The following is a 13881-nucleotide window of genomic DNA, read 5'->3' as shown; positions in this document are numbered from 1 at the left end:
CTTTGCCTCTCACATTTCCCCAGCTTCCCACTTTTTCCTGCCTTTTTGTTCTCTCACGATTCTCACAATTTTCCCCTCACTTATCCTGCCCTTTTCTCCCCTCATGCTTTTCTCCTTTCCTCAGTCATTTTTCTCCAAGTTGTCTCCTCATGTTTCTCACTTTTGCCCTCATGTTTCCCAGGCTTTCCCTCTTACATTTCTCCCACTTTTCCCCTCACATTTATCATTCTTTCCCCCTCATGTTGCTTATACTTTTCCTCTAGCATTTTCTGCCCTTTTTTCACTCCTGTTTTCTGCCACTTTTCCCATCCAACTTCCCACCCCTTTTTTCCCCCTAATCTTTTCTGCCTTTTTCTGCCCTCTGGTTTCTCACTCTTTTCCCCTCAGGATTCTCACAATGTTCCCCTCACGTTTGCTGCCTGTTTCTCTCTCTCTGCCAGTAATTTTCTCACTCTCTTCCCCTCACATTTCCCTCCATTTTGTCCCCTATGTTTTTCAGCCTTTCCTGATCACGTTTCTTAGAATTTTCCCATCATATGTCCTGCCTTTTCCTCCTCTCACCTTCCTCTCCTATTTTCACTCACATCTTCACCATTTTCCCCTCAGTTTTCTCACCCTTTCTTACACAGGTTTCCTACTCTTTTCTTCCCTCACACTTCCCTCCTTTTTCCACTCCCATTTCTCACACTTGTCACCTCATGTTTTCTGCCTTTTTTCCCCTCACATTTCTTAACCCACTGCTTCCTGTCAGTGACTCTTCCTCTTCAGTAGTTGATGAGCTTCTTTTCTTCTTTCCTGCAATCCCCTCCTCCAAAGAATGGGTGCCAGAGCAGCGCTCCAAGAAGCCCCTGCCCGTGTGTCTGCTGAACAGAATGGCTGTGCTCAACTTGAACAATCTCGAGAAGAACAACCTAAACTGCAGTGGACTTTCAATTCTCTCTAGTCTTCATAGTGTTCTAAAGAAATAGGCACCCTGAGGGATACACGTCGCAGGTGAGCAGCCGCTGCACCATCCATCTCAAGCAGATCCCATCTCCGTTTTCATCACCTCACAGTCATTGTGACTCCTGCCTGGATGAAACCACTTGTGATGCTGCTTGATGCTAATTGAAGTCCATGTGCACAAGAAGTGCTTTTAGCCCTCTTTTAGAAAAAAAAAAGAAAAAAAAAGAGAAGTTTTTATTTTAAAATGTTCAGTGCCTGGAGTTTCTTTCTATTTTCACCTATTTGAATTGACTTGACATCAAAACACTGCCAGCCAACGTTCCAAACTGGCTGGTCTATGTTTGTGTGCACAGAGCAAAGGTGCCAGACCGTGTCCTTTTCCCGGGTGTCCGTTAATGTCCATTTCAACAGACACTGAAGGGGGGCTCTGCCTGCCCCACAAGGATGGCAGCCAGAGGGCTGAGGCTGCGCCTCCTAGTGAGATCAGCCGCCCTGGCAGCCCAGCCCCAGCCACCATCTTGTGTGTGGTTCTCCAGCCCTGGCCGCCATCTTCTGTGTGGCTGCCGCAGCCCTGGCCGCCATCTTTTGCACCGACCTAGTCCAGCTCTTAAGCGAATGTGTTGCTGTTTTGTCAGCAGACAGGGTCAGCACCAAAGACACCAACACCAGCAGGACAGGCTACAGAGAATGGCACAAGTTTGGCTCAAAGCAGCCAGTCCTGACTTGTCACTGCCCTTTATCCATGAACATGCCTCCATATGCAGCCACAGCAAATGTCCAACAGCAGCTCCATCAGCCACTTCCTCCTGCTGGCATTGGCAGACACGCGACAGCTGCAGCTCCTGCACTTCTGCCTCTTCCTGAGCATCTCCCTGGCTGCCCTCCTGGGCCACGGCCTCGTCATCAGCGCCATAGCCTGCAGCCACCACCTGCACAGCCCCATGTTCTTCTTCCTGCTCAACCTGGCCCTCAGCGACCTGGGCTCCATCTGCACCACTGTCCCCAAAGCCATGCACAATTCCCTCTAGGACACCAGGACCATCTCCTACGCAGGATGTGCTGCACAGCTCTTTTTCTTTCTCTTCATCTCAGCAGAGTATTTCCTCCTGACCATCATGTGCTACGACCGCTACGTGTCCATCTGCAAACCCCTGCACTACGGGACCCTCCTGGGCAGCAGAGCTTGTGCCCACATGGCAGCAGCTGCCTGGGCCAGTGGCTTTCTCCATGCTCTGCTGCACACAGCCAATACATTTTCCCTGTCCCTGTGCCTGGGCAATGCCCTGGGCCAGTTCTTCTGTGAAATCCCACACATCCTCAAGCTCTCCTGCTCTAACTACTACCTCAGGGAAGTTGGACTCATTGCATTTTCCATCTGTTTAGGATTGTGTTGTTTTGTGTTCATTGTTTTCTCCTATGTGCAGATCTTCAGGGCCGTGCTGAGGATCCCCTCTGAGCAGGGTTGGCAAAAAGCCTTTTCCACCTGCCTCCCTCACCTGGCCGTGCTCTCCTGTTCATCAGCACTGGCACATTTGCCTACCCGAAGCCCCCCTCAATCTCCTCCCCATCCCTGGATCTGTCCCTGTCAGTTCTGTACTCAGTGGTGTCTCCAGCCCTGAACCCCCTCATCTACAGCCTGAGGAAGCAGGAGCTCAAGGATGCCCTGAGGAAAATGATGCCTGGATCTTTTCAGAAGCAATAAACTTCTTCTTTCCTGCTCCAGAACCTTCAGAATGTAACTCAGAATGTAATCTTGGACATTATTTTCCTATTTGCCCATTTTTTCATTGGAATGTTTCCTTATCCTTTTTCTAGTGTTACTGTTTTGTGATGTCACAATCCACTCTCTGATGTCACAGAGACACCTTCTGTGAAGTCACAGCTAGCTCTGTGATGTCACAACCCATTCAGTGATGCCACACAACCCCCTCAGTAATGCCATACAGTCACCCTGTAATGTCACAGCACACTCTATGACCTCACACCCCACTCTATGATGTCTTAAAGCCACAGCATGATGTCACAGCCAGCTCTGCAATGTCACACACTGCCGTCTGTGATGCTGTAGCTGCTCGATGACCTCACACAACAAACTCCGAGATGTCATAGCCCAATCTGTGACCTCACACAACCCACTCTGTGCTGTCACACAGCCCCTTTCTGACATCTCACCTGCTCCGTGGCTCTGTGACACAGCCACAGAGGTGCCACTGTGGCACAGCCCCCTCTGGGACAGCACACAGCCCCTGCAAGTGCTGAGCCCCTGTGAGCTCTGTCTGCGCCCTGCTCGTGTCCCTGAGGTGCCCTGGCAGTGCCCCAGCCCTGTTGTGCTGTGCGCAGGGGCTGCTCCTGGACAGAGTTGTCTCTCTGCAGCGCTGCCCCTGCCAGGAGCTGCCTCTGTGCCAGGAGCCCGGCCCAGCTCAGCAGCACAGACACAGCACAAGGACTTCAATGTGACCCTCTCGGGGCTTTGGTGCTGTTTACATCAGACTCAGCCCTTCAGAGTGTGCTGAAAAAACTTCTCAAGAATTCAAAGTGAAATTGAAACACTGAAGATTCTTATCGTTTAAAGGAGTCTCACTGGGGGACAGGACTGAGAAAGTGTCCTCAGGTTCCAGTTAGAGCAGAACACTGCAAGCAGTGATGACAAGTAGGGACAGACAAGGCAAAGGTGTCTCTGGTGCTGAGCAAACCTGGATGAGTTCCATGAATCCAAAAGGCCAAGGCCTGAGCCCCAGCCCCTGGCAAGGCAGATCCTGTCACTCCCTCAGTGCTCAGGGCTCTTCTAGGGCCACTGGGATGTGGGGATGTGCAATGCCAAGGGCAGCACCATGGGGCAGCCCCTGCCAGGCTGCTGAGCAGGGACAGGGAGGCAATGAGGCCCCAGTGCTGCAAGGGTCACTTGTCCCCTGCTGGCCTCAGACCCAGGCCCAGCAGCCATGGGCAGAGTGCTGCAGGAGTTGGCTCTGTCAGGGCCTTGCAGCTGCTGCCCATCCCTGTGCCCTGTGCAGCCCAGGCTGTCCCACGGTGTCCCTGCCCTGCGCCTCTGTCCCTGCAGGCTGTCGTCACCCCCCGGCTGCCCCACCTGGCTGGGCCCTTCCTTTGCTGACAGCTCTGCATCCTGCCTGCCTCTGCCTGGGCACACAAAGCCTTGGGCTTGATGCCAAAAGGGTTAATTCAATTTTTTCTGTGCCTGTGAAAATTCAGCAGAGAAACAAGGCATTGAGGGGCTGCTTTCCCAGCAGGGATGGTGACAAAAGAAGAAGAAATCTGGCTCACGGGTGCAGTGATAGAATAAGCACGGACTGAAACTGGGAACTTGGGGTGGGTTTTATGAAAATGCGTAAACTGAAATACACATTTAGCAAATGTATATAAGCAGCACACTTAGAATCACGTATCCACATAAGGTTTGGTGTTATCCCCTGCTGGATCTCAGCCCTGAATAAATGATGCCCTCTTTAACACCATTTTAGTATTAAGGAGTCTTATTCTGATATTTTGGAGAACGGCCTCACGGACCCAAGGAGTCAACTGTGACACTAGAACCTGGTGGAACAAAGGGTCCATTGGGACACTGCAGAATCCAATGGAATCAAGGGGACATTTTGCCACAGTGGGATTGCATGGAACCTGTCTTGGTTTGGGAAGACAGGTATCTGCCAGGCAATAAAAAAAAAAACAACTGCAGTTTCCTTTGGGATGAAGAGTGTAAACCTCTCCCCTCCCTTTTATTTTCTTTTTCAATTATAAATTACAATCAGAGGCTCTTTGGCAAAGAGTTGGGAAATAGGAATAGCAGTTCTTTACTAGTATGTATTACAAAGCAAACAAACACAAAATAACCCCCCACCAAACAACTACAGCATTAATAACAAACGACAACAGTACCAAGAACCTTGAGGGCTTTGTTTCACAAAACCCAGGGCAGTTTGGTTTCAGTGTCCCTGCAGGATCCTCAGAGCACCAAGCTGAAACAGTGGAAAAGTCCCAGGCTGGTAGCTGGGATGGCAGGGTGTCCCGGCAGGCAGGGGCAGGATGTCCCGGCAGCGCAGGGGGTGCAGGGTCACACTGTAGCAAGAGGAGCAGCGCCGAAGAAGCCGAAGGCGAGGCAGAAAGCGGCCCAGCTTCCGCGAGTGGCAGAGAAAAAAACTCAGGATTCAGGTTGAACCGGTGATAGTAGATTTTCCAGGACTGGATCCCTTTGGCCACAGTGAAACTCCTCCAGCCAGCAACAGTCGTTCTCCGCTCGGCGTGCTTTGCGGCCGCTGAGATCCTCGAGGAGCGGCAGACACGCGTCTCCCCGAACGCCGGAAGAAGAGAAGCTCAAGCTTTGTCTTTTACCTGCGTTATCCCCCCCTTCCACCTTTGTCCACCTCTTTGTTTTGGTTAAGTACTCTCAAGTATCCAACACTTGGTCTCCTTGGTAACTTATGGGGAAAAAATTCTTTAGAGAAAAAAGGAACAAACTTAACCCCCAACACCCCCTCAGCATTTCTCAGCCCAGCATTTCTGTGCCCTCCCTGGGCTCCCTGCACCCAGCGCTGCCAGCTCCTGGCACACAGAGCCAGGCCAGGAGCCCACCCTGCCAAGGGCCTTTGGAGCAGGCTGGTGGCTGCCGTGGCTCCTGACCTCAGCAGCTGCTCCTGGGATGGTTCCATGGAAGCCGAGCACAGCAACGCTGCTGTGCATTGTCCCTGCTGAGGGTCACACACTGTCAGGGCACACTCCCTGCCTGTAGGATTTGTGCTCGACCCAAGCACTGCACTTGTGGCTCCAGCACTGCTTTCCAACAAAAATGGGGGAAGGCAAACTGTGTGTATCTCATAGTATTTTAGTGTCTAAAACTTCTTAAGTGATCGGTCATAGAGGTGAAATCCATTTGGAATGAATGGGATGAAGATGTAGTGCAAGATAGAAAAGAGGAGCATAGAAATAACTAGAGGAAAACATATTGGATTGTTTCTTTCCATTTTCATTTCACTTCTGGAAAGCTGTTTCAGTTTTCCGGGAATCTTCTCCACAGTCCGGTCTGCTTTTTTCAAGGACCTCTCCTGGAGAATGAGGTGCAGCTTCTGTCATGAGATGTGCCACAAACTGCAACTTCTCTTGGCTTTCCACACCGTGTGTGCAGCACGACTCTTGCAGCAAAGCAGGAAAAATGTTTGGAGAACTTTGTAACTTGTTCTTTCTTTTCCTTTTGGACTGGGGAGTTGTGCCATTTTTAAGGTTTTTATTGTTACTGTTCTACCCTAAGAAAATATGACAGGGTACCAGGAGTGGTTAGAGAATGCAAACCTGGCTGAATGCAGAGAAAGAATCTCCAGAGGCTGCATCCAGAAGTAGGGATTTGTGTGATAATCATTCCAACATCCCCAGGGACACCTTGAAAGTGATCTAGAACATGAAAATGGGCTGACAGGGAGAGTTTGTTTCTGTGTTAAGTTTTGATGATTCTACATCTCATGCACTGATTTAAATCAAGAGCACAGCCAGTTCATGATAAGCACCAGAACAAGCTCAACCTCTCCAAACAGATGACTGAAAGAATTGGAATAGGAGAAATGCAGGGAATGATTTGGTGAAGTTTGTCTGCAAGAAGGGTCATATTTTTCTAATCATTTCTAATCCATTCCCTCGGCTGTTGTGTTTCTGCGAAACAATTGTCATCCCAGATACCTCATGAAATGAGAAGCCTGAGCTTGTGGAAGTGCCTGAAAGATGCCCTGTTCCTTTGCAGGGACACTCAGGCTGAAACAGGAGCCTGAGCCCTGTCTTGGGAAGCCTCCTCCGAGCTGGAATTTGTGCCGTGCTGGGAGAGGAGGAGCAGGGGGAGAAGGATGGGCGCTGTGTGGCAGGAGCAGGAGGTTTGGGCCCAGGACATTCCGCCTGCGCCGCTGCCCCGCAATGGGCGGCCGTGCCCGGGGCTCTGGGCCTGGCCCCGCGTGCGCTGAGCTCCCGACACTGCGGGAGCTCCCCGGGCTGGGCTCAGGTTCCCGCTGGCCCTGGGCCACAGGCTGGGCTCCAGCTGGGATCAGCAGAGCTGGAAATACCTCTGGGCATTGCTCACCACTTTCTGTTGCTGCTCAGAGGAAGCAATGAAGTGAATTGGGAAGTTCTGCTTTCTCTTTCTCCTGGTGGATTTTTTTTCACTTTATTTGACAGGCCAGAGGCAATTTCTGTGATGGCCTCTGTCAGTTGATTCTATTTCAGCAGCACCAGCAGCAGGGCTGTGTTTGAGTGCTGCACATGTGGCCTGTGTGGCTTTAATTTTCCTCAACACTGTGCTCAGGGACGTGTGAACATTTGGAGATCAGCTGCTCATGATGCCAGAGTTTGCCATCATGACAGCACTGTGGGTGGCACTGATCAAAAAAGGCAATTGCAGCTTTACGAATAAAATTTCAAGTGGCAAGCAGAAGAGGGACAAGAGCAGCCATGATCTACAATTCCCAAGGCAAAGGCAGCAGCAGCCTCCTGCTGTCACTCAGAGTGAGTAAAACAGTGCTGAAAACAGCGCTGCAGCCCAATCCTTTCTTTCTCTGGAGGCTGGGTCAGGGCAGCACAGGCGGGCCCTGAGGAATCAGGGCTGTTGGTGGGTGATTGTTGCTCTAGTCCAGAACTGATCTGGACAAAGGCCTTGGAAGGCGAGGCAGGAGCAGGTGGGAAGGGGCCGGCGCTGCTGCTGCTCCTGCCCGGGAGCCCCGGCTGGGCCGGGCCGGCGCCCGCTGCGCTGCGGCTCCTGCTGCTGCCAGAGCCGGGCGGGCCTCGGGGACAGGGAATGGACACGGGGGGACACCAAAGGCCGGCGGGGCTGCGGGGATGTTGGCGCTGGGGCCAGCGCCAGCACAGAGCTTCAGCCGCAATTAACGCAGAGGGAAAGGCTGGGGAAAGGCTCCATTTCAGCCTTTCTTGACTCATGGCTGGGAAGGGACCGAAATGAAAGGAGAACAAGCAGGGCCCGACCCCCTCTCCTTTGGGAGGAGCCCCATGCCTGGGGCTGTGAGGGAAAGTGAGGGGCTGTGGGGGTTGTGAGGGGAAGTGAGGGGCCATGAGGGGATGTGAAGGGGAATGAAGAGCCATGAAGGGCTGTGAGGGGCCAGGAGAGGTTCTGTGTAGCCATGAGGGTTTTTGAGGGGCCGTGAGGAGCCTCAGCCCTGGCAGCAGCGGGGTCCCACCATGTCCCCAGGGCAGGGCAGCCGTGAGGGGCCGCGAGTGCAGACGTGGCAGCAGAGCGGGCTTGGGGCACCTCCGGGAGGGGATGAGAGCCTTCCCCAGCTCCAAACCACACCAAACCCACCGTTAACCGGATTGTCCCTCTTTAGAAGCTACTGGCAACTTGGAGTCCACTGTACAGTTTAATACCAGTGGGAAAAGCACGGGAATTTTCCGAGTGAGTGACATCCAGCTTTAGTTAATCATGTCTACGATTTGAAAGGCTTACCAATGAAAAGTAACACTAATAAATAATAATAACTATAGCAAGTAATAAACTCCCAAATCCCAACACTCAGCACCACCCCAAAATGACAAACCTCATTTTTCTTTACTAGCACAAGGTTCATGAAAACGAATCCTATTAACTTTCTCCACCTCACATCTTCCCCACCAGACAAATGAGGCCATTTGCAGTGTTTAATACAAGTTACAGTTGAGGGCTGGAGGGAACAATGGGGAGACACCACCAATTTCCATGTTAAACCCAGCAGGCTGTCTCCAAAGTGGAGAGAATAAAATGGAATGGGGGCAGGGGCTGGTCAGATGTTCCTCTAAAGGATCCCAGAATCACCTCCACGTGAACAGGAGGGGAAAATCAATCCCTATAAACCACCCTGCGTGTTCAGGGACTCAGCTGTGAGGAGCTGGACATGGACAGAGGCATCTGGAACAGTTCTGTCCTCAGGCTGAGCTCTCCAGCCAGGCCCTGAAGTCAATCAGGTGCTTTCCCCGAGGATTCTGTGGTTGCAAACCACCCCTCCAGATGTGGCTTACAGGAGCACGGAACATTTTTCAACATCAGGAGAGCAGAAGAAAAATGACAAGAGCTGCCCAATTCAGAGCTCTGTTTAAAAACCTGGAAAATACAAATCAGTTGAACTCTGAAGCCCAGCTGTGGGCCCTGGAATCCAAAAGAAATCTGGAAAGGCTTTTCACAAGGACTGACACTGAAGAGCTAACAGATGAATGTGTGTGGTTTATTCAGAGGCTTCCAATTTTCTACATTTTTCCTTGAACTGTTGAACTTGACCTTATCTTTGCCTCCTCTTGCACGAAAGGAGCCTCATTGCACCAGCCAGGAAGGCAAAGCTCTTTCTTGGCCCTGGCTGCTGCTGTCCAGGCAGCATTTCCATCCCTCCTGGGGCCTCTTCCCTCAGGGCCCCCAGCAGCAGCTGCTGGAGCAGCACATGGAAGCTGCAGATGGAAGTGCTGCCCACCCCAGCCTGAAGCTACAAAAGGATCCTGCTGAAAGGAACCCCAAGATTCCCTCCCAGGGGCCCTTCTCCCAGTTCTCTTGTGGCTCCTGGGAGAGCTGGGAGTGCTCTACCCTATGGGCAGAGTGGCAGAGAACTGGGCTGCTCCACAGGCTGGGAACATCCTTTAAATAATAAAGCAACCGAAAAATTTTCCAGGGTGTGAGTAGCTTCAGCTCAGAAACATGGCTTTTTTGTATTAATAGTTTAGTACTAAATAAGTGAATGAAATAGATTTCATTTGTAATTCAGATGCATTTCATCCTTTTCCAAGGTTTTGGTCCCTTCCCCCAGGGTCATTTCCTTTACTCACCCACTTTCTAGTCGTTAGAAGGGAGTTGAGCACACCAGAAAAGGCAACAGCTTCTGTTTCAAAGGGAATCAGCCACCACTGCAGGGAAGCTGAATTGCCCCCAGGCACCTGTGTGCATTTGAAGGGTGAGCAGTTGCTGGGACAGACATCTCACACAACTTCTAAGGCTGTGAGAAACCCACAAGTGGCAAAGTATCTTAGTGGGTCAAGTCCTACTGAAATTCCATTCCCCCACAGCCTCCAAATGGGCAGGCAGGGCTGGGCTCTGGCAGGGTTCAGTTTTGAGTGCCTTGTGCTCCCTGGCATGGAAGTGATCATATGAACTCTGGCAGTGATTGATTGGGGTATGGCTGCTGAAGGAGGAGGGGGGAATCTCTGGAGACAGGAAAGTCTCTTCTCCTTTCTCCCTGCCCTCTTCTAAGAGCAATGCCTGTGCTGGGTTTACATGGGACCCCTTCCCTCAGCCCAGGGTCTGACCCACTGTGTGCTCTGGAGGAGCCAAACCCAGAGGGGTCCCAATATCAGCCTTGCCTTTCACTGCCTTCCTCCCCCTTACCTCGCCTTGCAGACCCATCCCTTGCCTTGCCTGTCCCCTCCACTCCCCTGCCTTGCCTTGCCTACCTCTCACTTCTCTTCCCTTGCACACCCTCCCTTTCTGTGCCCCCACTGACTTCCTTGTCTTGCCTCCCCCTTCCTCTGCTTGCCTGCTCTACCCACACCTGGCCTGGCCTTGCCTTGCCTTCCTGTCCCTTGCCTGGCCTGGCATAACCCTGCCTTGTCGTGCCCTGTACACACCTCCCTTGCCTTGCCTACTCCTCCCTTGCCTTGCCTACTCCTCCCTTGCCTTGACTTGTCTGCCTGGACCTGCCTGCCCCTCGCTGACCTTTCCTTGCCCTGCCTCCCCCTCCCTTGCCTTGCCTGCCCCTCACTCCCTCCCATGGAGAACTGTTGAAGTTGCCTTGCCTTGTTCCTGGAGCTCCTGGTGGCATTGATGAGTTAGGATGGTGACCCAGCTGATGGGCTGTGTCCTGCTGCCAGATTCATCTCTGCTGGTTCTAAACTGCCTTTCTCCCATGCTTGTCATCTAAGACATCTCCTTTTTCAGGGATGGGCCTTTCTCATTCAGACTGTGCAGATTCCAAGGGCTGTTTGGCTTCAAAGGAATGTCTCTCCCTTTGATTCTGTTTTCATTTACAAGTAACCTGAGAACAAGACTCAGCTGGAGCCTTTTCCAGGAGGTGATTTAGCTGTGCACATTGATCTCCAGGCCACTCTTTTCTTCTTTGAGCTACCTTGTCCTTAAGGAACTGTGGCTGGTTATGGAATTCGTGGACAGAGGCACTTTAGAGGATGTTGTGGCTGAAGGAAAGATGGCAGCTCTCAGTTGGGTGGTGAGGGATCTCTCTGGTGCTTCCCATGCCATGGACATGCTTGCCCTGGTAAACAGGTGATAAGAACAAAAATACCCTAATCTGCCTTCACTTAGAAAGATGCTACTCTAATGGTGTTGGAGCAGCAGCTCTTCCTCTTGGCCACACCATGTTCTGTTATACTCACCATTCCCCAAGACAAGAAATCTCTTGAAGCCATTTCCTTTCTTTGTGGGATGAATTCAGGTCTTTCATTTTGACCCTCATCTTTCTTTGTCCTCTGTCAGAGCCTGCAGGCCCTGTATTTCCTTCATTCCAGCCAGGTCATCCCCAGGGAGGTCAAAGGCTTCAGCATCCTCCTGGGCATGGCTGGATCTGTCAGGTTGGGTGGGTGTTTTTGGTCAAGGGCAGTGTTCCCAGGCTGTGGGGTCTGGGGCTGTTCCTGCGTGGTGCCAGTTCCCCAGAAGTGGAGCCTGTGGGAGTGCAGGGAGCCCTGCTGCCAACTAAGAGCAGCTGCCCCGTTCCCAAAGGGCCAGAGAGGGGTGTCAGGAGGGGCTTTGGTTTGTGTGTGTCCCTTCCAGAGGGACAGAGTTCCAATGGAAAACGTGCAGGGAATAAATGAAAGCCACTGCAGGAAACTTGAGGGTTTCTTTAAGGGGCCACTTCCATCTTTCCTTGGCTCCAGCTCTGAGGAAACAGAGGCCCTGAGCCAGGGGCTCTGCTCTGCTGCCCTGGGCACCCCGGGGCTCCTGGAACACCCCACGGGCAGGGCGGGCCCAGAGTGTCACAATGTCCCCTTGGTTCCAGCAGGCCCCGCAGGGTCACAGTGCTCCCTCTGCACCCTGAGGCCCCACAGCACCCAGCCAAGGCCAATGGCATGGTTCCAGTCACTCCCAGTATGGTCCCAGGGACTCCCAGTCTTTCTCAGTACATCCCAGTCACCCCCAGCATGCTCCCAGTCACTCCCACTTCCTCCCAGTTTCTTCCAGTATGATTCCAGTGGCCCACAGCCACTCTAAGTCACCCTCGGGGTAATTCCAGTTGTACCCAGTATATCCCAGTTGCCCTCAACATGTTCCAAGCTGCCCTCAGCCTGCTTCTAGTCACTCCCAGTGGGATCCCAGTCCCCCATTAGCGTCAGATTGGTTCCACCCAGTATGATCACAGTTGCACCAGTTTCCCCTAGTACAGTCCCAGTCACTGCCAGAATGATTCCAGTGGCCCCCAGTACAGACACAGTAACACCCTGCTTCTCCCAGTTGCCCCCAGCATGGTCCCAGTTGTTCCCAGTGTTGTCCCTTCCAGAATCATTCCAGACACTCCCAGTATATCCCAGTTGCCCCCAGCATGCACCAGTCATTCCCAGTCACTCTTAGTAACCCTCAGTGTGGTCCCAGTCACTGCCAGTATTCCCACGTCCATGCTCCAAATGCTGCTCCCAGCCCTGATCTGTGGGGATGGGAATGTCCCGCTCCCTTCCCGGGGCAGGGTCACACCTGAGCTAGGTGTGCAGGGCAGGACCTTGCCCTGAGCCCAAGCCCTGTCCCACCTGCAGGATCTGCTTCCCCTGGGCCTCTTCCCCCTGCGGCCCCAAGCCCAGCTTGGTGCTAAACAAAGGGGCTGGGCCGGGGTCATCCCCCGGCGGGGGCTGCACACCCCCTCTGCCCCCTCCCCAAATTCCCCCTGGGGGCAGCAGGAGCTGGGGCAGGAGACCTGTGGGGAGGGAAAAGGGAGTGACACCGGCATGGGGGGGTCACACACGCTCTGGGGGACATACACGGGTCCTGGGGATTCCCCCTGACATTTTCCTGCAGGACCAGGAGGATAAACCCCAACATGGAGACCCCAAACCCCGGCAGCATCTATGGGACAGGGTTTGGTGGGAGCTTTGGGGGTCTGGGGGAGTCACAACTTCCCCAAAACCCCCTCCCAGCTCCACACCCACTCCCAGACCCCTCAAACCACCTCACAGCTTCTGCCCAGGACATCCCCAATCATTCCCTGCAACATAAATGACCCCAAAAGCCACAATTCCCCCTTTCCATCTCCCCCAAGATCCACCCAAATCCTCTCCAAGACACACAGCCCTGCCAGCACCCCAAAACTCCCTCACCCCCCCCCCCCCCAGAAGGCCCCCAAACCTCCTCCCAGCAACACAAATGCCACCAAGAGCCACAAAAGCCTCTCTCAGTCCCACCAGGAGTCCCAGAAACTCCTCACAGGCCCCTATGGCACTGACCAGGAGAGGCTGGTGGACAGGAACTTCCACAGCCAGGAGCACCTTGGGCACTTCAGCAGTGATTTGGGCACGTTGCGGGGGACACCAACAATACGGAGATCCAGGGCAGGGACAGGGACAGAAAGCTGGAATTCCTGGAGAACAGATGGGCTCAAGTGGACACGTTCTGCTGCAACAACTACGAGACCATAGCCATGTCCCTTGGCTAGGGTGCTCCCAGAACACCTAAACCCTCCTGAATATTCCCCTGAACCACAAATTCACACTCAAATTCAGGTAAAATGATTCAGCTTTAGATCTCTTCACTTAATTTTGCTTATTTTTAATCCAGTTCTGGGTGTTTTATAGAAAAATCACAGAAATTATTCAGGTACAAAATATCTCCAAGATCATCCAATTTGTCTTGATGCCATCAGAAGAAAAAACAGAGCAGAACAGATTTTTTGGGCTGTAAATTAAAAAAAAAAATCTGCTCTCCTCATTTACATTGTTGATCAGAGTCCCAGTAGATGTTCCTGACCCTGTGTTCATCCAGGTGCCTGT

General features: G+C 52.5%; 1 protein-coding gene across 1 annotated transcript in view; it reads right to left on the bottom strand.

The window, feature by feature from the left end:
• Positions 1-13881, bottom strand: part of LOC136303652 (zinc finger protein 345-like) — a 44340-nt gene that overhangs the window by 23134 nt on the left and 7325 nt on the right. The window lies entirely within an intron of this gene.

Source organism: Chamaea fasciata, unplaced genomic scaffold (assembly GCF_029207755.1).
Source record: "Chamaea fasciata isolate MVZ Bird 193981 ecotype frontalis unplaced genomic scaffold, bChaFas1.0.hap1 SCAF_40, whole genome shotgun sequence".
Taxonomy (NCBI): Eukaryota; Metazoa; Chordata; class Aves; order Passeriformes; family Sylviidae; genus Chamaea; species Chamaea fasciata.
Note: the sequence above shows the minus strand (reverse complement) of the source record. Positions and strands in the feature narration are given on the sequence as shown.